Source organism: Mustela putorius, unplaced genomic scaffold (assembly GCF_011764305.1).
Source record: "Mustela putorius furo isolate JIRA1106 unplaced genomic scaffold, ASM1176430v1.1 tig00003848_pilon_pilon_pilon, whole genome shotgun sequence".
Classification (NCBI taxonomy): domain Eukaryota; kingdom Metazoa; phylum Chordata; class Mammalia; order Carnivora; family Mustelidae; genus Mustela; species Mustela putorius.
This window is the reverse complement of record NW_025422001.1, coordinates 693,480-720,797: the sequence shown is the minus strand read 5'-3', so window position 1 is coordinate 720,797 and position 27,318 is coordinate 693,480. Positions and strand designations below refer to the sequence as shown.

The window sequence follows — 27,318 nt, the reverse complement described above, 5'->3', positions numbered from 1 at the left end:
TAAAGCTTACTCTATATTTTGTTCTCTCTCCTATTTTGAAAATTATGTGAAGAAAGTGCCTTAAAAATGAAATGATTCATTTATTTTTTTTTTTCATTTAAAATATTTTATTTTTAGATGCCTGGGTATCTCAGTTGGTTAAACATCTGCCTTTGGCTCAGGTCATGATTCCAGTGTCCTCAGACCAAGTCCCATATTGGGCTCCTTGTTCAGCAAGGAGGCTGCTTCTCCATCTGACTGCCATTCTCCCTGCTTGTGCCTCCCCTCTCTGAAAAAAAAAAAAAGTAAATCTAATCTTTAAATAAAATAAAATAAGATATTTTTTAAGAGAAAGCCACTTGGGTTGAGCTGCAGTGTGCCCAAGAGGTTCTCTGAGACTTTTCCCAAGCACATCTTCAATTGAAGTGTCACAACTCTCCCCCAGACTAAGCCTTCCAACCACAGTAATTGCTGAGTCTTCTTTGACATGGACATCAGTAGGGAGTGAGTTGGTTTAATTGCCTTAGAATTATTTTCAGATATTGTACCCAAAACTGAAGGAAATTTTCATATCTAGGGTACAAGAGAAAATTCCACTGGACCCACCACTGGGAAAACTCTCCATTTCAAAGGATGCCCTTTCCAATGAATTATTAAGAAATTTATGGTTCAGGTGGAGATTTCTCAAATCAAAATGGCAAAGGTGGAGAAAGTATTTATAGTGAAAATTTTGAAGATGAAAATTCCTATTATAAGCATGACCAAGGTTTATAGAGCATGGCAAATGCAAGCTGCAACACAAGTGATTCTTAGTACTTTATCAACAGTTCCAAATCCTCATTTGGAGGGGAGAAATACGGTATTTGGTCAAGTAATTTAAAAAATGGGTGTGGCAAGGATACTGGAAAATGCAGAAGTGAAAGGTGAAAAACCTGCCAAAATATGTGTTATTACAGAATGCAGAAAACTAAAGGAGGGAGATCATTGGGGTATATTCCCAAATGATGGTTCTGGTGACAGTCACCCAGATTTATTTGAAGAAGCAGATATATACTTAAAATATGTAGATAAAATTTTGCTAATAAGAGAAGACTTTAAAAAATTGGAAATATATTTTTTTCAAATCCCAGAACTGGGAGATAGCTAATAAAAAAATATACAAAACCTTTAAGATATGTAGAAGATTCAAAGGCTGTTATTAGGAAAGCAGATGGATTGAAGCTACAACCTATAGCTCTAAGCTGTGTGCCAAATATTGGAGCTAATTAACAGAAGATGTCAAATTGGCAGGCAGCAATTGACAGTTGTTTGGAGGCACTTGAAATAGACCCATCAAATACCAAAACATTGTACCATAAACTCAAGGATGGCAAGTATTAAAAGAATAGGATCATGATCCCCCCCCCGGGGGGGGATCTGTGTATTTACTTATTTATTTATTTTCAGCATAAGAGTATTCATTGTTTTTGCACCACACCCAGTGCTCCATGCAATCCGTGCCCTCTCTAATACCCACCACCTGATTCCCCCAATCTCCCACCCCCTGCCTCTTCCAAAGCCTCAGATTGTTTTTCAGAGTCCATAGTCTCTCATGGTTCACCTCCTCTTCCAATTCCCCCCAACTCCCTTCTCCTCTCTAACTCCCCTTGTCCTCCATGATATTTGTTATGCTCCACAAATAAGTGAAACCATATGATAATTGACTCTCTCTGCTTGACTTATTTCACTCAGCATAATCTCTTCCAGTCCTGTCCCTATTGCTACAAAAGTTGGGCATTCAGACTTTCTGATGGAGGCATAATACTCCATAGAGTATATGGACCACATCTTCCTTATCCATTCATCCATTGAAGGACATCTTGGTTCTTTCCACAGTTTGGCAACCATGGCCATTGCTGCTATAAACATTGGGGTACAGATGGCTCTTCTTTTCACTACATCTGTATCTTTGGGGTAAATACCCAGTAGTGCAATGGCAGGGTGATAGGGAAGCTCTATTTTTCATTTATTGAGGAATCTCCACACTGTTTTCCAAAGTGGCTGCACCAACTGGCATTCCCACCTACAGTGTAAGAGGGTTCCCCTTTCTCCACATCCCCTCCAACACATGTTGTTTCCTGTCTTACTAATTTTGGCCATTCTAACTGGTGTAAGGTGATATCTCAATGTGGTTTTAATTTGAATCTCCCTGATGGCTAGTAACGATGAACACTTTTTCATGTGTCTGATAGCCATTTGTATGTCTTCATTGGAGAAGTGTCTGTTCATATCTTCTGCCCATTTTTTGATATAATTATCTGTTTTGTGTGTGTTGAGTTTCAGGAGTTCTTTATACATCCTGGATATCAACCTTTTGTCTGTATTGTCATGATTATTTTTCATTATTTTTTTTTAATTTCCTGGTTGACCCATTCATTCTTTAGTAGGATGCTTCTTTTGTTTTATTTTTATTTTTTTTAATTTCTTTTCAATGTTCCAGAATTCATTGTTTATGCACCACACCCAGTCTATTCTCTGAGACTGTTCCCAAGCACATCTTCAATCGAAGTGTCACAACTGTCCCCTGTAATTTTCCGCTTTCCTAATGTCCTCCATGCTATTACCTATGTTCCACAAATAAGCAAAAACATATGACAAATGACTTTCCCTGCTTGATTTACTTCATTTAGCATAATCTCCTCCAGTCCCAAATATGACAATGCAAAAGTTGGGTAGTCATCTTTTTGATAGATGAGTAATATTCCATTGTGTATAAGGACCACATCTTTGTTATCCATTTGTCTTTTGAAGGACATCCTGGCTCTTTCCACATTTTGGCTACTGTGAACAATGCTACTATGAACTTTGGGGTTCATAGGTCTCTTCTTTTCACCACATCTGTATCTTTGGGGATAAATTCCCAGTAGCGCAATTGCTGGGTCATAGGGTAGCATTAGTTTTCATTTTTTGAGAATCCACCACACCGTTTCCAAAGTGGCTACACCAATTATCATTCCCACCAACAGTGTAAGAGGGTTCAACTTCCCCCACAAATTCTCCAACGTTTGTTGTTTCCTGCCTTGTCGATTTTTACCATTCTAACTGGTTTAAATTTGTATCTCAATGTGGTTTTGATTTGAATTTCCATGGTGGCTAGTGTTGATGAACAGTTTTTCTTGCGTTTGTTATCCTTTTGTATGTCTCCTTTGAAGAAGTGTCTGCTCATGTCTGCTGCTCATTTTTTTGACTTGATTATGTTTTTTGGGTGTTGAGTTTGAAGAGATCCTTATACATCAGCCTTTTCTCTGTAGTGTCATTTGCAAATATCTACTCCCATCCCATGGGTTGCCTCTGTTTTGTTGACTGTTTCCTTTGCTGTGCAGAAGCTCTGGATCTTGATGAAGTCCCAAAATTTCATATTTGGTTTTGTTTCCCTTGCCTTTGGAGACGTGTCTTGAAAGAAGTGGTTGTGGCTGATGTGGAAGAGGTTACTTCCTATGTTCTCTTCTAAGATTTTTATGGATTCCTGTTTCATATTGAGGTCTTTCATGCACTTAGAATTTGTCTTTGTGTATGGTGTAAGAGAATGGTCCAGTTTCATTCTATATATATAGCTGTCCAATTTTCCCAGCACCAATTATTGAAGAGACTTTCATTCTTCCATTGGATATTTTTTTCTGCTTTCTCAAAGATTAGTTGACCATACAATTGAGAGTCCATACTCTGGCTCTCCATTCTGTTCCACTGGTCTGTGTGTGTTTTTGTGCCAGGACCTGTGTCTTGCTAAATGTAGCTTTGTCATATAGCTTGTAATCAGGCAACGTGATGCATCCAGCTTTGTTACTCTTTTTCAACATTTCCTTGGTGATTCAGGTTCTTTTCTGCTTCCATACAAATTTTAGGAATGTTTTTTCCAGCATTTAAAACAATTTTTAAAAAATGTCACTTTGGGGGCACCTGAGTGGCTCACTGGGTTAAGCCCTTGCCTTTGGCTTAAGTCATCATCTCAGTCTCCTGAGATTGAGCCCGATATCAGACTCTCTGCTTGGCGGGGTGCCTGCTTCCTCCACACCTCTCTCTTCCTGCCTCTCTGCCTACTTGTGATATCTCTGTGTCAAAGAAATAAATCAAATATTTTTTAAATGCAATTTTTAAAATTGGGATGGATCTTGCCATTTGCAACAACATGGATGGAACTAGAGCGTACCATGCTTAGCGAAATAAGTCAAGCAGAGAAAGACAACTATCATATGATCTCCCTGATATGAGGAAGTGGTGATGCAACATGGAGGCTTAAGTGGGTAGAAGAAGAATAAATGAAACAAGATGGGATTGGGAGGGAGACAAACCATAAGTGACTCTTAATCTCACAAAACAAACTGAGGGTTGCTGGGGGGAGGGGGTTTGGAAGAAGGGGGTGGGATTATGGACATTGGGGAGGGTATGTGATTTGGTGAGTGCTGTGAAGTGTGTAAACCTGGTGATTCACAGACCTGTACCCCTGGGGATAAAAATATATGTTTATAAAAATAAAAAATTAAAAAAAAAAAACCCACAAAGTAAAAAAAAAAAAATAAAATAAATAAATAAAATTGGGATGGTGCTGAAAGTATAGATTGCTCTGGGCAGCATGGACATTTTAATAATGTTTATTCTTCTGATCCATGAGCATGGAATGTTCTTCCATTTTTTGTCTTCAGTTTTTTCATGAGTGTTTTGTAGTTCATGCTGTATAGATCCTTTACCTTGTTGGTTAGGTTTATTCCAAGGTATCTTATCAGTTTTGATTTTATTATAAATGGAATCAATTCTCTAATTTCTCTTTCTACAGTTTCATTGTTAGTGTATAAGAAAGCAATTGATTTCTGTGCACTGATTTTGTATTCTGCCACATTACCGAATTGTTGTATGAATTCTAGTAATACAAAGGTGGAAACTTTTGGGTTTTCCACATGAAGTATTATGTCATCTGTGGAGAGAGTCTTCCACATAAAGTCTGTGGAGAGAGTCTGACTTATTCTTTGCCAGTGTGAATGCTTTTTATTCCTTTTTGTTGTTTGATTTCTGTTGCTAGGACTTCTAGTCCTATGTTGAAAAATAGTGGTGAGATTGGGCATCTTTGTCATGTTCCTGATCTCAATGGGAAGTCTCTCAGTTTTTGCCCATTGAGAATGATATTTGCTGTGGGTTTCTTATAGATGGATCTTATGAAGTTGAGGAGTGTTCCCTCTATTCTTATACTCTGAAAAGTTCTAATCACAAAAGGATGCTGCATTTTGTTAAATGCATTTTCAGCATTGATTGAGAGGACATGGTGGTTCTTGTTTCTTCTCTAATTTATATGCTTTGTCACATTTATTGATTCATGAATGTTAAACCACCATTGCATCCCAGGGATAACCCTCACCCGATCAAAAGGGAGAATGCTTTTAAAGTCCTGTTGGATCCTATTAGCTAGGATCTTTTCAAGAATGTTGACATCCATATTCATCAGGGATATTGTGCTGAAATTCTCCTTTTTGATGATGTCTTTGCCTGGTTTGGGGAGCCCTTAAAATGGTTTCTGTGTTTCTAAGATTTATGAGTTTTACTATTACATGCTTGGGGGTTTATCTTCCCTCATTGATCTTGGAGGGTATCCTCTGTGCCTCTAGGATAGGATTACTTGTTTCAGTCCTCAGATTAGGGAAGTTCTTGGCTACAATTTGGTCAAATATATATTCTAGTCCTTTCTCTCTTTCTCCCTCTACCCCCTCAGGTATCCCAATAATTCTGACATTGGAATGTTTCATGGCATCATTTATTTCTCTAATTCTATTTTCATGGATTTTAAACTGTTTGATACAGGCCCCCTCCTGCTTCTTTTCTATCAGTTTTTCTTCAAGATCACTAATTCATTCTTCTGCCTCATTTACCCTAACTGTTAGAATATCTAGATTAGTTTGTATCTCATTGATAGAATTTTTAAGTTCTGCCAGATCTGCTTTCACTTCTGCCCTTAATGAATCTAAGTTTCCATTAATAGTTTTCTCCAGCCTGATTGTTTTCTTCATAAGTGCTACCCTGAAGTCTATTTTTGACATCTTGCTTACATCCATATCCATTAGATCTGCTAGAGAGGTCATTGTCTCTGGGTATTTTCTTTTTTGGGAGTTCCTGCTCCTTTTAATTCTGTTGAGTTGTGGTTGTATAGCTGAAAATATTAATCACTAACCAGGCAAGTTTTACCCTCTTGACTGATGATCCTCTGTCCCTGTAGAAATCCAGACAAGTATAATCTTACATCTCAGGCTGATTTCATAGGTGTTCATAGTGTTCTGGTAGATATGCAGCTCAATTCAGGGGACCAGTTGAAATAGGGTCCCCTATTCCTCTGCCATCTCGACCCCTCATATGTATTTGAGTTCTTTCCCACTTTCTTCCTGTGATTGAGTTACAATTTCAAAACACTGTGGTCCAAAAATATGCAGGGGATGACCCCATTTTTTTGGTACCATTTGAGACCTGATTTGTGACCCAGGATGTGATCTATTCTGGAGAATGTCCCATGTGCACTTAAGAAGAATGAGTATTCTATTGCTTTGGGATGGAATGTTCTAAATATATCTGTGAGGTCTATCTGGGTCAGAGTGTCATTCAAAGTCCATATTTCCTTCTTGATCTTCTGTTTAGATGATCTGTCCATTGCAGTGATGGGGAATATTAAAGTCCCTTACTATTATCATACCATTATCAATGTGTTTCTTTGATTTTGTTATTAATTGGCTCATATAATTGGCTACTCCCATGTTAGTGGCATAAATATTTATAATTCTTATATATTCTTATTAGATAGGCCCTTTAATTAATTATGATATATTGTCCTTTTTCATCTCTTATTACAGTCTTTGGTTTAAATTCTAATTTGTCTGATACAAGGATTGACACCCCAGCTTTCTTCTGATGTCCATCAGCGTGATAAATGGTTTTCTCCCCTCACTTTAAACCTGAAGGTGTCTTTGGGTGTAACATGAGCCTCTTGCAAGCAGCGTATTAATTGGTCTTGTTTTTTTTTATCTAGTCTGATACCTATGTCTTTTGATTGGAGCACTTAGCCCATTTACATTCATGGTACTATTTAGACTTATGACTGTAGTGCCATTGTATTACCTGTAAGGTGACAGTTACTGTATATTGTCACTTTTCCTTTCTGATCTATGTTACTTTTGGGCTCTCTCTTTGCTTAGATGACCCCTTTTAATATTTCTTGTAGGGCTGGTTTGGTAATCACAATTTCTTTTAGTTTCTGTTTGTCCTGAAAACTTTTTATCTTTCCTATTTTTTTTAATTTAATTTTATATTTTCAATGTTCCAAGATTGTTTATGCACCACACCTAGTGCTCCATGCAATATGTGCCCTCTTTAATGCCCAGTGATAACCTAGCTGGATAAAGTATTCTTTTAAAAAATTATTTAGTTATTTGATGAAAGAGAGAGACAGAGCATAAACAGGCAGAGTATCAGGCAGAGTGAGAGGGAGAAGTAAACTCTCTGTTAAGTAAGGAGCCTGACATGGGGCTCAATTCCAGGATGCTGGGATCATGACCTGAGCCAAAGGCAGTTGCTTAACCAAATGACCCACCGAGGTGCCCCTAAATATTCTTGGCTGCATATTTTTCTCATTTAGTAAACTGAATATATCATAGAGTCCTTTCTGGCCTGACAGGTCTCTATGGATGCTTCTGCTGCCAATCTAATGTTTCTACCATTGTAGGTTACAGACCTCTTGTCTTGAGCTGCTTTTAGTATTTACTCTTTGTCTCTGAGACTTGTAAGTTTCACTATTAGATGTCGGATTGTTGACGTATTTTTATTGATTTTGAGGGGGGTTCTCTCTGTCTCCTGGATTTTGATACCTGTTTCCTTCCCAATATTAAGATAGTTCTCTGCTATAACTTGCTCCAATATACCTTCTGCCTCTCTCTTTCTTCTTATGGGATCCCAATTATTTTAATATTGTTTTACTGTATGATATCATATCATGCAAATTCTTCCTTCATGAGCTAGTAGTTGCTTAACTCTCTTTTTCTCAGCTTCTTTATTCTCTATCATTTGGTCAACTGTATCACTAATTCTCTCTTCTGCCTCACTTATCTGAGCAGTTAGAGCCTCCATTTTTTACTGCACCTCATTCATAGCTTTTTTTATTTCAACTTGGATAGATCTTAGTTCTTTTATTTCTCCAAAGGAGATTCTCTAGTGTTTTCTGTGCTTTTTTCAAGCCCAGCTAGTATCTTTATAATCATTATTCTGAACTCCAGTTCTGACATCTTCTTAATGTTTGTATTAATTAAGTCCCTGGAAGTCAGTACTGCCTCTTGTTCTCTTTTTTGAGGTAAGTTTTTCCATCTTGTCATTTTGTCCAGGGGAAGAAGAGATGTATGTGAGAACAGAACACTAAAAGGGCAACAATGACACAAGAGAAATACACATTAAACAAATCAGAAGAGATTCAAAACAGGGGGCAGGGGGAGAATAAAATCAGATAGGTGAGCCCAATAGAAAGAAACACTGGATTCTGTGTGTACTTTGGTCTGTTTTTTCAGAAAACTAGATCCCAAAACTGTAAAGAAAGAAAAACTTGTATATGTACAAAAATAAAATTAAATACAATGAAAGGATAGAATGTAACTGTAAAAATGGAAATTAATAAGAACAAGAAAAAAATCAAAAGAGAAAGAAATAGCAACAACTACAAAGAAGGAAAGGAAATAACCAGTGAACAGAACAGAGCAATACCCTATCTCCTGAGTGTACTTTGGTTGGTTTGTTAGAGGAAGACACATCTCAAAATTGTAAAGAAAGAAAAATGTGTATATACCAAAATAAAATTAAATACATTGAGAGGATACAATGTAACTATAAAGGTGAAAATTTAAAAAGACTTTAAAAAAACAACAAAAAAAAATCAAAAACAAAAAAAGAAAAAGAGAAAACATAATATGATAGGGGGAAGAATAGAACAGAGCCATACACTAGATTTTGGGTGTATTCTGGTATGTTTTTGTGTGTGTTCCAAAATTCATTGTTTATGCACCACACCTAGTGCTCCATGCAATACATATCCTCCTTAATACCCACCACCAGGCTCACCAATCTCCCCATCCCCATCACATCCAAAACCTTCAGTTTGTTTCTCAGAGTCCACAGTTTCTCATGGGAAGTCAGAGACGGTGAAGAATTTTTTTTTTTTAAATTAAGAGAAAAAACAAAAACAATTAAAGTAGAAAGACTTAAGACTCTTGGGAAGAAAGCCATGATTCTATGTGGTGTATTCCCCTACTGCTGTAGTTTTGTAGTTCTCATTGATTGGTAAACTTGTTCTTGTTTGGATGTTCTTGCTTATCTTCTGGGGAGGGGCCTGTTGCATTGATTCTTAAATGTCTTTGCTACTCACACCAGTCAGAATGGTTAAAATTAAAAAGTCAGGAAATGACAGATGTTGGGGAGTATGCAGAGAAAGGGGTATGCTCCCACAGTGTTTTGGGGAATAAAAAGTTTTGCAGCCACTCTGGAAAGCAGTATAGAAGTTCCTCAAAAAGTTGAAAATAGACCTACCCTATGATCTAGCCATTTCACTACTAGGTATTTACCCCATAGATACAATGTAATGATCCAAAGGGGCACCTGAATCCCAATGTTTATAGCAGCAGTGTCCACAATAGCTAAACTATGGAAATATGGAAAAAGCCCAGATGTCCATTGACAGATGAATAGAAAGGGATGTGGTATATATACATAGGTACCAGAGGGTATTATGCTAAGCAAAATAAATTAGTCAGAGAAGACAATTATCATATGATCTCACTGATACTCGGATTTCAAGAAACAAGGCAGAGGATCATAGATGAAGAAAGAAAAAAGAAAAAGAAGAAGAAGAACCAGGACGAATTCAGAGAGGGAGACAAACCATAAGAGACTCTTAATCTTAGGAAATAAACTGAGGGTTGCTGGAGGGGAGAGGGTTTGAGGAGATGGGGTCACTGGTTGATGGACACTGGTGAGGCTATGTGTTGTGATGAACACTGGGTGTTGTTTAAGACTGATGAATCACAGACCTGTAGCCCTGAAACAAAAATTACATGTTAACTTAAAAATAATAATAATAAAATTTTTTAAAAAGAGAATAGGATCAAGAATTGACTGATTTTTAAAAAAGCCAGGAGATAGCACCAGAAGATAAAGCTCTCCAGGTAGAAATGATGAAAGGCACACAAAGATAAAGGGAAGGCAGCATATGCAAAAATATTTGCCTAATAAGGAATTTAGTTTTACTTAAATGCTATGCTTTGATTGTATATTGACAAGAAAACTTAGAAACTTTTCACTGTGATATGTGATCAATAAAGTATTTCATTTTATATTTCAGTCACACATTGTTTACAGTTTAGGAATAGTGAAAAATCTTCACTCTTAAAGAAACAGTGTTACAAAAAATAAAATGTTTAATTTAATTATTTTAAGAAATTTACATTTGATTATCTTTTCCAGTTTTGAGATAAAATTAACATAAAATTGTGTTTCTTTTACATTTTTATTTAAATTCCAATTAACATACAATGTAATATTAGTTTCAGTTGTAGAATTTAGTGATTCATCACTTACATACAACACCTGGTGCTCATGACTGAAAGTGCCATCCACAACAAGTCACCCATTTAACCTGTCTCCCCACCCAACTCCCCTTTAACAACCCTCAGTTTGTTCTGTATAGTTAAATTTCTGTTTCTTGGCTTGCTTTTTTTTTCTTATATGTTCATCTGCTTTGTTTCTTACATTGCACATATGAGTGAAATTATATGATATTTATTAATCTCTGACTGATTTATTTTGCTCAGTATAATAATATCTATGTACATACATGTAGTTGCAAATGACACTATTTCATTCATTTTTATGGCTGAGAAATACTCTATTCTATCTATCTATCTAACTACCTATGAAGAAGATACATACCATATCTTTTTTATCAATTCATCAGTGGATGGACATTTGTGCTCTTTCCATAATCAGGCTGTTGTTGATTATGTTGTTATAAACATCAGAGTACCTGTATCCCTTTGAATGAGCATTTTTTTATCCTTTGGGTCAATATCTAGTAGTGCAATTGTTGGGTCATTGGGTAGCTTTATTTTTAACTTTTTGATGAACCTCCATACTGGTTTCCACAGTAGTTGCATCAGTTTGCATTCCCACCAACAGTTTAAGAGGGTTCCCCTTTCTCTGCATCCTGACCAGCACCTGTCATTTCCCATGTTGTTAATTTTAGCCATTCTGACTGATGTGAGGTGATAGCTCTTTGTAGTTTTGATTTGAATTTCCCTGATAAAAGCATGTTGAGTATGTTTTCTTATGTCTGTTGGCCATTTGGATGTAATTTTTTTTTTGAAAAATGCCATTTATGTCTTCTGTCCATTTTTAAACTGGATTATTTGTTTTTTGGGTGATGAGTTTGATAAGTTCTTTATATATTTTGGATACTAATACTTTAACAGATATGTCATTTCCAAATATCTTCTCCCATTCCATGGATTGTCTTTTACTTTTGTCAATTGTTTTCTTTACTGTGCAGAAGCTTTTTATTTTGAAGTCCCAATAGTTTATTTTTGCTTTTGTTTCTCTTGCCTCAGAAGACATATCTAGTAAGAACTTGCAAGGGCCAATGTCAAAGAGGTTACTGTTTGTGTCCTCCTCTAGGATTTTGTTGATTTTCTGTCTCACATTTAGGTCTTTCATTCATTTTGAATTTGTTTCTGCATATGGTGTAAATGCGATGATCAAGTTTTATTCTTTTTCATGTTGCTATCCAGTTTTTACAACACCATTGGTTGAAGAGACTGTCTCTTTTCCACTGGATATTCTTTCCTACTTTGTCAAATGTTAGTTGACCTATAGCTTTGGGTTCATTTCTGGGTGTTCTATTTTGTTCCATTTGTTCCATTGATCTATGTGTCTACTTTTGTGCCAGCAAAAGACTGTCTTGATCACTATAGCTTCATGATATTGTTCGGAGTCTGGAATTGTGATGTCTCCAGCTTTGCTTTTCTTTAGGTCCCTATAGTTTGGAGTTTTAAAAGTCATCAGGATTTGCTGGGATAGAACCCAAGGTGTTCTGTGCTGCTTTAGGCAGGTGTGCAATCTGGAGGCAGCTAGGTTGAAAACAGTGATCTGAAAAATGCTTGGGCTGCACGATGGGAATTTAACCCTCTTCTGGAAGTGCTTCCCTGAGGCTAGCAAGCACTGACTTCCTTCTCCAGGGGCAAAAGAGCTGGCTGGCGCCACTTCTCTCCTCTTTCCCCCCAGCATAAACAAACTTCAGTAAGCAGCACAGCACTAACATTGGCTGGGTAAACTGCTTACAGCAAGTCCCACCCTCCCTGTGTTCTGCTGATACTGCTTTTCTCTTGCATTGTGTCTAAGGACCAGCAAAAGAGGCCCCTTTGCCAGAAGACCAGTAGAAACATCCACATGCACCACATCTACCAACTATAGTGTTCTGCAATGTTGTAACTTTAACAGAAGTAATATCAGGTCTCATTTATCAAGCAGAGCAGAGCATACCTAGTTAAAACTTGCCCCACTCTGGCCAGGGTCCAAACATTGGATTAGTTAGTGGTGTACAACATAATGATTTGGTAGATAGATAGGTAGATAGATAGTAAAATGATTGCAAAAAATAATTTTAGTTAACATCCATCACCACACACAGTTAAAACATTGTGGGTTTTTTTCGTTTGTTTGTTTGAGATTTACTCTTTTAAGCATTTTTGAATATTCAATATAGTAGAGTTAATTATAGTCAGCATGCTGTACATTACTTTCCAAAAATTTATTTACCTTTTAACTGAAAGTTTGTACCTTTTGACCATTTTCATCCATTTCACCCACCTCACATCCTCTTTTCTAATTTTGCATAAACAAACTTCAACAATTTAAATGTAATACTTGGTAAAGGTACAACTTACTAGTTTGGAAGTATAGTCTCTTCAAGAAATGGTGTTGAACATAAGGAATAACATGGAGTACATTGGGAGATGAAGAGGAGAAGTGAGTTGGGGGAAATTGGAGGGGGAGACAAGCCATGAGAGGCTGTGGACTCTGAGAAACAAACGGAGGGTTTTGGAGGGGAGGGGCTTGGGGGGTTGGGACATAAACATATGTCCCAACATAAACATATCTAGATCTAGATCTAGATATATAGATAGGTGTAGATATAGAAATGGATACAGTTATAGATATAGATATGCCTTGATGGCACAGTAGGATTCCATCATATATATATATATATATATATATGATTCCATTATATATAATGGAATCTTACACAGCTTTGATAGAAGGATGATATAGTTTGTGACAACATAGATGGACATAAAGGGTATTATGCTAAGTAAAATAAGTCAGACTGAGAGAGAAAAATACAGTATAGTTTTTCTCAAATGTGGAAGTTGAAAAAACCCAAATGAATGAACAAACACAGAGCAAAATCAGAACTATAAGTAGAGTCTAGACTGATGATGACCAGAGGAAAGAGCGCTGGGGGAATGGGCAAAATGTGTAAGGGACAGTGGAAGATACCTACTTCCATTGTGGAATTAATATGTCAAAGAATTAAAAGGCACAGAATAAAGAATATAGTCAATGATACAGTAATAGTGTTGTATGGTGGCAGAAGGTAACTACACTTGGGGTGAGCATAGCATAACATATGGAGAAGTTGGATCAGTATGTTTTATACTTTAAACTAATGTAACATTATATGTCAGCTATACCCAAATTAAAAAAAAATAAAAAGGAAATATGACATGTATCATGCATCATATATATATCACATCTACTACATATACTTATTTATATGATACGTATATCATACATAATATACAGTAGAATACTGTTCAGCCATAAAAAAAGAAAGAAATCTTGCCATTTGCCACAACATAGATGGAATTTGAGGGCACTATCCTAAGTGAAATAAGTCAGACAGAAATACAAATATCTTATAATCTCACTTACATATGGAAACTAAACTAAAACCAAAAATCCAAACTCATAGACACAGAGAACAAATTGGTGTTTGTCAGGGGGAAGGCAGAGGGATATGGGCGAAGATGGTCAAAAAATACAAACTTCCATTTATAAAGCAAATAAGATCTGGGGATTTAATGCGACTATAATTAACAATACTATATTGTATATCTGAAAGTTTCTAAGAGAATAAATCTTGAAAGTTTGCATCACAAAAAAGTAACTATATATGGTGTTGGATAGTAACTAAAATTATTGTACTCTTTATTTTATAATACATACATATATTAAATCATTATATTGAACACTTACAGCTAATGTAATGTTGTATGTTGATTATAATCTCAATTTTTTTAAAGTGGATAAGGAAGGAAAACATCTCTTTAGCACCTCTTTTATATATTCAATAATTTTCATAGTGTTAAGAGCATATAATAATAATTTAAGATATGGAGAAACCCAGAATCTGAAGGGTTTTAAGTTTATACAGTTTGGATTGGGTACTTTTTAAGGACAATAATCCAAAATTATAAGCCTAATTTTGCTAGGCTCTCTTTGCAGTTTATAAAAGATTCATGCAAACAAAACACCTTGAAGTTTATCTTTCATTAGCTATACAAAAAGCCATTTCTCCAAACGTATTAGGGATATCATAAAAACAAGGTAGTACTTGGTAAAGTGTGATTTATTAGTTAGGAAGGACAGAATAAGAGGAAGTTGCATTGTGTCTGTTAGAAGAAATATGACTGTTTTATACAGTGTAAATACAAAACTGACAGCTAGTGCTGAGAAAATCCCATAGAGGGTTTGAATGGAATGCAAATTCAGACTCCCTTTCCGTGAAGCATACTTATTAATGACACATATTCCTCAGATATTCGATATTTTATGATTTATAAATGTCCTATAGGTACAATTTTACTTATAAATAAAAATAAAAGTGTTCCTATTAATTTTAATAGTTATCATCAACAGTTACACATTGCTGACTGTCTTATAACTTGGAATTAGAATGTTAGAATTAAGGCATTTTGACTATTTTAATAAAGAAGTAAAAAGCTTTTAAAAAATCGAATTTTCATTTTCTCTTTTTTCTTTTATTTTGGAATGTATGTATTTTATGTGTTTCATTGTTATTTTACTTGGCAGAATCAAAGAGTAATAATGGGAATATTGATTATATATGATAATGTAAATATTACAATACAGAAATAATTTATATATATATGGATTTTATATGTGTCAGACATTCTTCTCAGCATTTTGCATGGATTAGTTTATATAATTTGCACCCTAACCCTATCGGATTAAGTACTATCTCCATTTTTTTCTTTTTTTAGATGACAACTATGGCATAAAGAGTTTCAAAAACTTTCCTAAGGTCACATAAACAACCTGCAAGTTAACATAGCCATAGTTGGAACTCATATATTCTAAGGGTGGGATCTATGCACCTTGACACTGTAATATTATCTTGTAGAAAAAACATTTTAATACTTTCAGCATATCGATATTTTTATGACAACAGTATCCTTATTACAAATTTTCACCTTGCAAAGTTGGTAATTCCATCTATACCCATTTCTTTTTTCAGGGATCTTCTTTTCTTCAATATCAGAAAAGAATAAAGCAAACATGTCATTCCAGATTTTCCAGATTTAAATTATATAATAATTTGGTTTAAGCATCTGAACCCTAACCAGCTTATACCTTACTATACTATAGGGCAAGTATTGTTGTATAAAACCAGAAAGACAGAGAGTATATGATGGAGTAAAAGACATAGACTAGATTATGTAGACATAGACTAGATTATCTAGATTAAGTAAATTATTCTTTATGGCAAATACAAAAGGATTTAATCTATTGCTATTGGTATGCACAAGACCTTTTTAATCTTGGGTTAGAAAATGATTTCCAGCTAGTAATAAGCTATTTCTGCCTGTTTACATTCCATTGTGGAATATTTACCATTACTTTTTTAGACATAACACATTTCCCCCAAGTGATCAACAGAACACACAGGCAGCCTTGAATATCTCCGCATGTGGAAAAGCACTAAAAATCATTTTGCTAAGCCAAGTTATTTCAATAATTTGTCAGAAGATGAGTATGTAGACAAGAAGCTTAGAAGCCAAAGTGGATTATTATCAAGTATACATATCATCATTAAAAAATGGAAAACAGGATAGTATGTTCTCCAATGTCTATCATTTTAAAGCAGCTTGTGGAAATACATATAAAACTACTTACATCAGTAAATATAACATTAGGTGTCTTGTGTCCACATCAAAAATTGTACTAATTGGTAATTCAGATTAACCAAAGACAGAATGATTCATGGAAATGAAGCTCTTCTTTCATTTTTTAGAATTGGTTTCTTCAAATGAGGGTTGAGAATTTTTTTTTTCTTGTCAAAAATTTTTTTTTATTTTTAATTTTTTATTTTTTATAAACATATATTTTTATCCCCAGGGGTACAGGTCTGTGAATCACCAGGTTTACACACTTCACAGCACTCACCAAAGCACATACCCTCCCCAATGTCCATAATCCCACCCCCTTCTCCCAAACTCCCTCCCCCAAGCAACCCTCAGTTTGTTTTGTGAGATTAAGAGTCACTTATGGTTTGTCTACCTCCCAATCCCATCTTGTTTCATTTATTCTTCTTCTACCCACTTAAGCCTCCATGTTGCATCACCACTTCCTCATATCAGGGAGATGATATGATAGTTGTCTTTCTCTGCTTGACTTATTTCGCTAAGCATGATACGCTCTAGTTCCATCCATGTTGTCGCAAATGGCAAGATTTCATTTCTTTTGATGGCTGCATAGTATTCCATTGTGTATATATACCACATCTTCTTGATCCATTCATCTGTTGATGGACATCTAGGTTCTTTCCACAGTTTGGCTATTGTGGACATTGCTGCTATAAACATTCGGGTGCACGTGCCCCTTTGGATCACTATGTTTGTATCTTTAGGGTAAATACCCAATAGTGCAATTGCTGGGTGTTGGGCCCCAAGAGGATGAGATGGCGCTGGGTGGCCTTCTCTTCCTGATCGGGAACCCACATGGCCGACCACAAAGGCGCCAAATGCCCCCTGGACCGAAACCATCCTCCGCGGACTTGCATATTCTCCCTGTACGGCGGCAGACTGGCGCTCGCTGGCCAGGGCCGTACTTCCGGGCGCCCTGTATATAAAGTGGACTGCCTTATACAAGGAGGAATGTCAACAAATTGCAGAAAGGAATGCCCGTGCCAATCTTGCCATCCCGATCACCATGGGAATGCTTACTGGAACGGATGGCCAATATGCCTCCGGTATTCAGCAGGCTGCCATTCCTCCCCCATACCAAGATCAGGTGCGAGCCACGGGGCTCGCCGCCTGGAATAAACTCGAAGAAGGGCCTTCTGAGTCGCCCATCGCGGGGCTACATCAAAAGGCTAATGAGGACCTTCCCTCATTTATTGACCGGGTGGAAAAATCCATCAAAAAGAAACTCCCCCCGGGGGACCTGAGGGACCATTTTCTAAAAATGGCAGTGTGGGAAGGTATGACCCGTGACCATAGAATGGCCTGTGCAGGCTTAAAAGAAAGGTCCATGGACCGCTGGGTTATTGCAACCAAAGACATTGGCTCTACATCGCATCAAGCGAGAGCTATGGCTGCTGCCCTCAAGGAGCACCAGCAGGAGAGCCTTGAGACCCTCGTTTGCGCCATTCAGCAAACATCCCTGCAGTCCCGCCCCACGGACTCACCTCGTTTATGCTTTGGTTGTGGACTAGAGGGGCATTTCAAGAGAAACTGCCCACAGGGCCGTAAGCCCATCCAGCCTCAATCTTCTGTCCTGCCACGGACCCCATGCCCTAAATGTAAAAAGGGGTTCCACTGGGCAAAGGACTGCAAGTCCAGATTCGATATCCAGGGCAAGCCTTTAAACTCCAGTCGGGGCAATCCCCAGCCCCGTTAAATAAGGGGAAGGCACCTGTTTGAGCGCATTGGACCGTCCCGCTGGTCCCGGGCCTCAGCCCCAAGATGTGCCTCACAATCGGAGACAAATCTTTTAAGTGCCTCATTGACACCGGAGCTGAACGTACCGTCCTCCGACAGGAGGAGGTCCCCCCTTCATGGAAACTTGTTCCTGGCCCCCCCCTTAGTGGGGGTTGGAGGCCAAGCTGGCTCCCATGAGACTGCCAACTTAATGTGCTGGGTCAATCCAGACGGCAACAGAGGACAAATTCGTCCCTTGGTAGCCTCTGGGCTCACCGCCAACCTCCTTGGTCAAGACATTCTAGGAGCCACAGAGGCCTTCATTACTACTGATCATAAGGCCTTTTTTGATGATATACTGGATGAGGAGGAATACCAGCAACAATTCCGGGAGGGAAGGAGTGCCCACTCCAACTACCGAGATGACCCCTACCTGGAGAGTATAAGGCAAAGACACCAGTCCCCCCAATCCTAAAGGCCACTGCCCTGCCTCAGGTCCCCAAAATTAATTGGAAAGAGGGTCCTCCCATTTGGGTAGAGCAGTGGCCTCTCCCTTCTCACAAATTGCAGCAACTCCACCTTCTGGTACAACAACAGCTTGACCTTGGGCATATCCGCCCATCTCTTAGCCCCTGGAATTCCCCCATTTTTGTCATCAAAAAGTCTAACAACTCATGGAGGTTGTTACAGGACTTACGACTAGTGAACAACAGGATGATCCCTTCGGGACCCCTCAAAGGGGGCTCCCATGGATCCCTGCTATTCCATCTAACCATTTAATTACCACCATTGATATTAAGGATTGTTTCTTCTCCATTCCCCTTCATCCCGACGACACAGAAAAATTCGCCTTTTCCCTGCCCGCTCCTAACTTCTCCGGGCCCGACCAGAGATTTGAATGGACCGTTCTCCCCCAAGGAATGGCTAATAGCCCCTCAATCTGCCAAAATATATTGGCTCGAGTCTTTGCATCATTTCTTAGGGACCCAGACATCCTTTTCTATATCTACATGGATGATATTATCCTGGGGGCCCCTGACCCATCTCAACTTGATCTCCTCACTTCTAAATGTCTCTCCATCTTGGCCCGCCATGGTTTTAAGGTTGCCCCTGAAAAGATTCAAAGAGTCCCCCCTTTTAAAATCCTTGGGTCCCTGCTCTCCCTGGACACAGTATCCCCCATTAGACCTCAATTACAGATCCAGTCCTCATATACCCTGCCTCAATTACAAAAACTCCTGGGCGAAATAAACTGGATGAGGCCATGGATCTCAATCTCTACCGAGAGACTCACCCCCCTATTTGACCTGCTCAAAGGCTCCTCCCTCTCGTCTGCCATCATTCTGAATGCTGATCACCTCAAAGCGCTTACTGAGGTTCAACAGGCCATTGACAAGTCCACCTTAAAGCGGTTCACCCCCTCTGTGCCTCTGGTTTTGTACATCTTCCCGGGGGAATCCCTGATGACTGCGTTGCTTGCCCAACAGGGGGGACCCATCCAATGGATCCACCTCTCGGTGGGGGGCACCCCACGGGTATATGCAACAACAGACCAACTCGCTGACTGCATCACAAAGGGGAGGACCAACTCACTTCGTCTTTTTGGACAGGACCCAAGTGCTATTATTACTCCCTATAGAATTCAGGACTTTGCCTGGCTCCAGCGCAATAATGCAAGGGTAGCCATAGCTTTAGAAGGGTTCACTGGCGACATAGACTGTCATTATGGGCCCTATAAATGGATGAACTCCTTCGGTAAATTACGAACTGCCCTCTTTGGCCTCCCAGAGACTATGTGTACATATCCCTCCTCTCTTCTAATGTCACCTGTCTTTGGGCGCCCCCGTTGGCGGACAATGGCTCTAATATTGACCTCAGGGCTATTGACCCCAGCTACTGTGACCAAAACACCACAGTAAACAATACTCAACTCTGCCCCCCCAATGCCACTGTATTCGTCTGTGGGGACCAGGCATTCAGCTTCCTCCCCACTAATTGGACTGGCCTTTGTGCCTTAGCTTGGCTTCTGCCAGATCTCAACATTATTCCCAACAATCAGAGCCTTCCAATTCTTGCCTTCGATCGTCTCGGAGGGCGATCCAAAAGAGCCATCCAGGGATCACTGCGGGAGTTGCAACCGGCTCTGCCGGGATAGGTACCTCTCTCCACTACTATAACACATTATCCCGATTAATGACTTGGGTGCAGTCTCGGAGACCATCCTTGACCTCCAAACATAGATGGACTCGCTGGCTGCGGTAGTCCTCCAAAACTGGCGAGGCTCAGATCTATTAACAGCCGAAAAGGGAGGCATATGTTTGTTTTTACAGGAGGAATGTTGTTTCTTTGCCAACCGGTCGGGTATTGTACGAGACAAAATCAAGAAGCTACAGGAGGACCTAGAGAAGTGCCGCCACACCCTGATGACCTCCCCCTTCTGGACAAGCTTTAATGGCTTACTTCCCTTTCTCCTCCCCCTCCTGGGGCCCATCCTAACCCTACTTCTCATGCTGACCTTTGGCCCCTGTATTATCAATAAGATTGCCCAATTCGTCCAAAAAAGAGTGGAGGCCATTCAACTCATGAACGTCCATGTTCAATACCAGAGACTGGCCACCCGTGATGACGAGTCCTACGAGGGGCCCCATCAATAGTCTCACGACCTATGGCGGATGGGATTCCTTGCAGGAACAACCCACGCCAGGTCAGGGACCAAACCCCCATACAGGCATGATATTCAATGACGGGTAAGACCGGCGGGGGACGCAGAGCAACCTAAGACAGGGGGTACACCAAAGCAGTGTGATTCCCCAATGACGGGTAAGCCTGAAGGCCCGCCAGCGGCGACCTAAGACAGAAGTCATGCATACAAAAACAAAAGGGGAAGATGTTGGGCCCCAAGAGGCTGAGATGGCGCCGGGTGGCCTTCTCTTCCTGATCGGGAACCCACATGGCCAACCACAAAGGCGCCAGAGTGGTGGTTTCGGTTTCCCATCAGTTCTGTTTCCCGGGAGCCTCCACCCCCTGCAGGGCGTGTCTCTCCCAACTCCCGCCGACAGGGCACATCCCCATTGGCCCCCACTTTGCTGACCTCACTTCCCTTCCCTCACCCCATATAAGTCGCTGCCCTGCTCAATAAAGCGAGATCCTGCTTCGACAGATCCCCCGAGTCTGGTGTGGTTCGTTAATGCACCTGGACTCGCGACACTCGCCATCCCGCTCAGCCCCTAGTGGGGGTCTCCGGCCGGCCCGGCGACGCGCCCCACAGCTGGGTCATAGGGCAGTTCTATTTTCAACATTTTGAGGAACCTCCATGCTGTTTTCCAGAGTGGCTGCACCAGCTTGCATTCCCACCAACAGTGTAGGAGGGTTCCCCTTTCTCTGCATCCTCGCCAGCATCTGTCATTTCCTTACTTGTTGATTTTAGCCATTCTGACTGGTGTGAGGTGATATCTCATTGTGGTTTTGATTTGTATTTCCCTGATGCCGAGTGATATGGAGCACTTTTTCATGTGTCTGTTGGCCATCTGGATGTCTTCTTTGCAGAAAATGTCTGTTCATGTCCTCTGCCCATTTCTTGATTGGATTATTTGTTCTTTGGGTGTTGAGTTTGCTAAGTTCTTTATAGATTCTGGACACTAGTCCTTTATCTGATATGTCGTTTGCAAATATCTTCTCCCATTCTGTCAGTTGTCTTTTGATTTTGTTGACTGTTTCCTTTGCTGTGCAAAAGATTTTGATCTTGATGAAATCCCAATAGTTCATTTTTTCCCTTGCTTCCCTTGCCTTTGGCGTTGTTCCTAGGAAGATGTTGCTACGGCTAAGGTCGAAGAGGTTGCTGCCTGTGTTCTCCTCAAGGATTTGGATGGATTCCTTTCACACATTGAAATCCTTCATCCATTTTGAGTCTATTTTTGTGTGTGGTGTAAGGAAATGGTCCAATTTCATTTTTCTGCATGTGGCTGTCCAATTTTCCCAGCACCATTTATTGAAGAGGCTGTCTTTTTTCCATTGGACATTCTTTCCTGCTTTGTCAAAGAGTAGATGGCATTAGAGTTGAGGGTCTATTTCTGGGCTCTCTACTCTGTTCCATTGATCTATGTGTCTGTTTTTGTGCCAGTACCATGCTGTCTTGATGATGACAGCTTTGTAATAGAGCTTGAAGTCCGGAATTGTGATGCCACCAACGTTGGCTTTCTTTTTCAATATCCCTTTGGCTATTCGAGGTCTTTTCTGGTTCCATATAAATTTTAGAATTATTTGTTCCATTTCTTTGAAAAAGATGGATGGTACTTTGATAGGAATTGCATTAAATGTGCAGATTAGTTTAGGTAGCATAGACATTTTCACAATATTTATTCTTCCAATCCAGGAGCATGGAACATTTTTCCATTTCTTTGTGTCTTCCTCAATTTCTTTCATGAGTACTTTATAGTTTTCTGAGTATAGATTCTGTGCCTCTTTGGTTAGGTTTATTCCTAGGTATCTTATGTTTTTGGGTGCAATTGTAAATGGGATTGACTCCTTAATTTCTCTTTCTTCTGACTTGCTGTTGGTGTAGAGAAATGCAACTGATTTCTGTGCATTGATTTTATATCCTGACACTTTACTGAATTCCTGTACAAGTTCTAGCAGTTTTGGAGTGGAGTCTTTTGGGTTTTCCACATATAGTATCATCTCCCCCAGAAGATCAACAAGAAATCCAGCCGAGACCAAGTTCACCTACCAAGGAGTGCGGTTTCAATACCAAGGAGAGCAGCAGAATTCCAGAGGAGGAGAAAGCAAAGCACAGAACTCATGGCTTTTTCCCTGTGATTTTTTTTTAGTCTTGCAGTTAATTTAATTTTTTTCTTTTTCATTTTTTGTTTTTTTTCTCGCCTTCTGGTAAATTTTTTTTTAACTTTTACCTTTTTCTTTTTTAACGTTTTTTAACTAGTTTATCTAATATATATATTTTTTTCTTTTTTACATTTTTCTTATTTGTTTTCTTTTTTTTAATTCTTTTCTTTTCTTTTTTTCTCTCTTTTTTCTTTTTTTTTTTTCTTCCTTTTTAACCTCTTTTTATCCCCTTTCTCTCCCCTCACGATTTGGGATCTCTTCTAATTTGGTTAAAGCATATTTTCCTGGGGTTGTTGCCACCCTTTTAGTATTTTACTTGCTCCTTTACATACTCTTATCTGGACAAAATGACAAGATGGAAAAATTCAACACAAAAAAAAGAACAAGAGGCAGTACCGAAGGCTAGGGACCTAGTCAATACAGACATTGGTAATATGTCAGATCTAGAGTTCAGAATGACAATTCTCAAGGTTCTAGCTGGGCTCGAAAAAGGCATGGAAGATATTACAGAAACCCTCTCAAGAGATAAAAAAGTCCTTTCTGGAGAAATAAAAGAACTAAAAGCTAACCAATTTGAAATCAAAAAAGCTATTAATGAGGTGCAATCAAAAAAGGAGGCTCTCACTGCTAGGATAAATGAGGCAGAAGAAAGAATTAGTGATATAGAAGACCAAATGACAGAGAATAAAGAAGCTGAGCAAAAGAGGGACAAACAGCTACTGGACCAGGAGGGGAGAATTCGAGAGATAAGTGACACCATAAGATGAAACAACATTAGAATAATTGGGATTCCAGAAGAAAAAGAAAGAGAGAGGGGAGCAGAAGGTATACTGGAGAGAATTATTGGGGAGAATTTCCCCAATATGGCAAAGGGAACGAGCATCAAAATTCAGGAAGTTCAGAGAATGCCCCTCAAAATTAATAAGAATAGGCCCACACCCCGTCACCTAATATTAAAATTTACAAGTCTCAGTGACAAAGAGAAAATCCTGAAAGCAGCCCGGGAAAAGAAGTCTGTAACATACAATGGTAAAAATATTAGATTGGCAGCTGACTTATCCACAGAGACCTGGCAGGCCAGAAAGAGCTGGCATGATATTTTCAGAGCACTAAACGAGAAAAACATGCAGCCAAGAATACTATATCCAGCTAGGCTATCACTGAAAATAGGAGGAGAGTTAAAAGCTTCCAGGACAAACAAAAACTGAAAGAACTTGCAAACACCAAACCAGCTCTACAGGAAATATTGAAAGGGGTCCTCTAAGCAAAGAGAGAGCCTACAAGTGGTAGATCAGAAAGGAACAGAGACCATATACAGTAACAGTCACCTCACAGGCAATACAATGGCACTAAATTCATATCTCTCAATAGTTACCCTGAATGTTAATGGGCTAAATACCCCCGTCAAAAGACACAGGGTATCAGAATGGATAAAAAAACAAAACCCATCTATATGTTGCCTCCAAGAAACTCATTTTAAGCCCAAGGGTTGAGAATTTTTTAAGGAAGCTGTTTTCTATACTACAGAAAAATAGAGAATTGATCCTTCAGGAATAATGGTGTTAATCTGAATAACAATCTCAATCACCTGTGTTTACTTTCTCTGCTATTAATATTTTCTATGTCCCACTCTTTCTTCCATCATCCAAAAAATAGTTAGTTTCTAAAACATGTCAAATGATAAAAAAAAATTGCTGAACAAACTATATAAGGATTTAATACATTAATGCTGAACTAGTATTTATCATGTTATAAATACTTTTTCCTTTTTCCTATATATTAAAGAAAGGATAATTTTTTTAAACTATAAATTCAAGATATTTGGCTTTGACATCCATATTACATTGTTATGTATGACATAGAAAGGTAGAATGTGTGTCAAAATAAACAAAAATGGTATCAAGGAAGCTCAGGGTGGGGGGATTAACAAAGTGGTGGATATGAAGTCAATAAAACCACATCATGACAGCTTTTTTTTTTTCCTAATCACCATTTAACTTCTTTACAATCAAGTTGTGCTGTATCAGACAACACAATATCATTTGTCCTGTAGAGGTAAATGTAAATGAAGTATACTGCTTTTAGTAGAAACTAGAAACCAGTGACCTTCATATTTCTTCCCCAGTATATTTTAGAAAACATTGCAAATAGTACATTAGCCAGTTCATTCATGGAAGATTGATGAATTATAAATTTGTTAAGTGGATTAAAGCCCTGACATTGTATTTTTGAGAGGGTGAATGAAATTGAGTCTCTTTCTCTGAAATGATTTTTTAAACTCTGTGTGCTACTTTTCATAACCTTAAGCAAAAATAATGTAAATTAATAAAATATTTTCAACATCTATATGTTTTAATACGTTCACACACAAAAAAGTACAAAATCACAGTTATTGTAATGTGTGGTTACATATAGGTATGGGCACAGTAACTAAAGCTTTTTCTTTTTTGTTAATATGTTTATAAATATTTAAATGGAAAAATCTAAATTTTTAATTTAGATATTATCATCACTTTTCTTTTTTTTCTTTTTTTATTTGAATTCAATTAACTTGACATACATTGTATTGTTATTTTCAGGTGTAGAATTTAGTGATTCATCAGTTGCATACAACACCCAGTGCTCATTATATCAAGTGCCCTCCTTAATACCCATCACCCAATTACCTCACTGCAAATAACTTTTGAGATAAAGGGCTAATATTCAAAATCTGTAAAGAACTTATCAAACTCACTCTTTCAATTAAAATGTTCAAAACATAATTTTTAGTTATCTTTGTTACACTACTTATTATACTATTTGGATTTTGTCATAGTAATATGATAGTAATAAGATATTCTGGTCAAGTGTTGAAGAGAGTCTTCATTGTTCGAATTGCATTAGTTTATTTTAGGTATCTAAACTAATTCTTACAGATATTCAGAATCAGAAATGCAGGGGTGTTTTAATAACTTCTTGTGTTTTAGGGAATGATTACTTAAAATTATAAGATTAGTGGGAGACACAGGCTTCCAGTTAAGAAATAAATAAGTCATGGGGATAAAAGGTACATTATAGGGAATATAGCTTGTGGTAAGCACAGCATAACATATATAGTTGTTAAATCACAATGCTGTACAACCAAAACTAATGTAAAATTGTGTGTAAGCTATACTTTAATTGTTAAAAAGTAAGATAAGTCTTCAAAATGAATGCAAGAAGAGTTCATGAAAGAAAGAGATAGAGATTAGAAAATAGATTAACACCAACAATGAGTCTGAGAACAGATAGGATAATACTAGCAATTGAATGGAATGAAGGTGGAAAGCAACAGAAGAAGTATCACCTATTGCATAATTGGGAATGATTCTTATATGAAACATTGAGAATTTCTAATACCTAGGCTTCTGAGAGGCTTGTCCAGGGAAGTGCAGAAGAGAACTTGTACAGCATGCTTATCAAACCTGAATTTGGCAGACAGGCATGACTGTCTAAGATAATCTTATGTGGTGATAGGGGTGTATTATCAAGATTATGAGAAGCAGAAGTTATTTGAATGTATAATCAGTATATTTATAGCACAATCTCATCAACTGACAGGGGAAACAGTGATCTCCATATTCCTTCCCCTGTATATTTTAGAAAACATTGCAAATGGTACATTAGACTAGGGATTAGTTCCTGTGAAGTATTAGAGCACAAGTCAGATTGAAATGAGATAGAATCTTAGTATAAGGTTTAAAAAATAGAGGAATGTCTTAGTCCATTCAGACTGCTACAACAAAACAACAACAACAACAACAACAAACAGAACAAAACAAAACAAAAAAGAAGAAACATGACTGGGTAACTTAAAAACAACAGAAATTTATTTCTCACAGTTCTAGTGGCTGAGAAATCCAAGAAAAATATGTGGGGAAATCCTTTGTCTAGTGAGGTCCCCCTTCCTTGTTCATAAGTGGCACTTTCTTGCTATTTATTTATATGGTGGAAGGGAGGAGGGAGTTCTCTTGGGTTTATTTCATAAAGGCACTAATCTCATTCAGGAGGGCTCTATCCTCATGACCTAAGTATTTGCCAAAGGCTGTGTCTCCTAATACCACTACATATAAGGTTTAGGATTTAACATACAAATTTTGGGATGATACAAATATTCAGATTAGGGATACCTTGGTGGCTAAGTCTGTTAAGCATCTGCCTTCTACCCAGGTGATGATCCCAGGGTCCTGAGATCAAGTCCTGCATCTGGCTCCTTGCTCAGTGAGCAGACTGCTTCTCTCTCTGCCTCCTGCTCCCCCTGCTTGTGCTCTTTCTCCCCTTTTCTCTGACAAATAATTAAATAAAATATTTTAAAAAATGAAATATTCAGATTGTAGCAAGGAAAACATGGAGTGATTATGTCAGAGACACAAGAGCTTAGTCTCTGGTAGCAAAGCAAGTTCCACTATAAATTACAAGTTTCCTCCATTAAGTTTATTTT

At 38.2% G+C, this 27,318-nt stretch overlaps 1 pseudogene; it reads left to right on the top strand.

Moving 5' to 3' along the window:
• The first annotated feature begins 424 nt into the window (after positions 1–424).
• On the top strand, positions 425–10,254 carry LOC101692044 (annotated as a pseudogene).
• Positions 10,255–27,318: the final 17,064 nt, after the last annotated feature.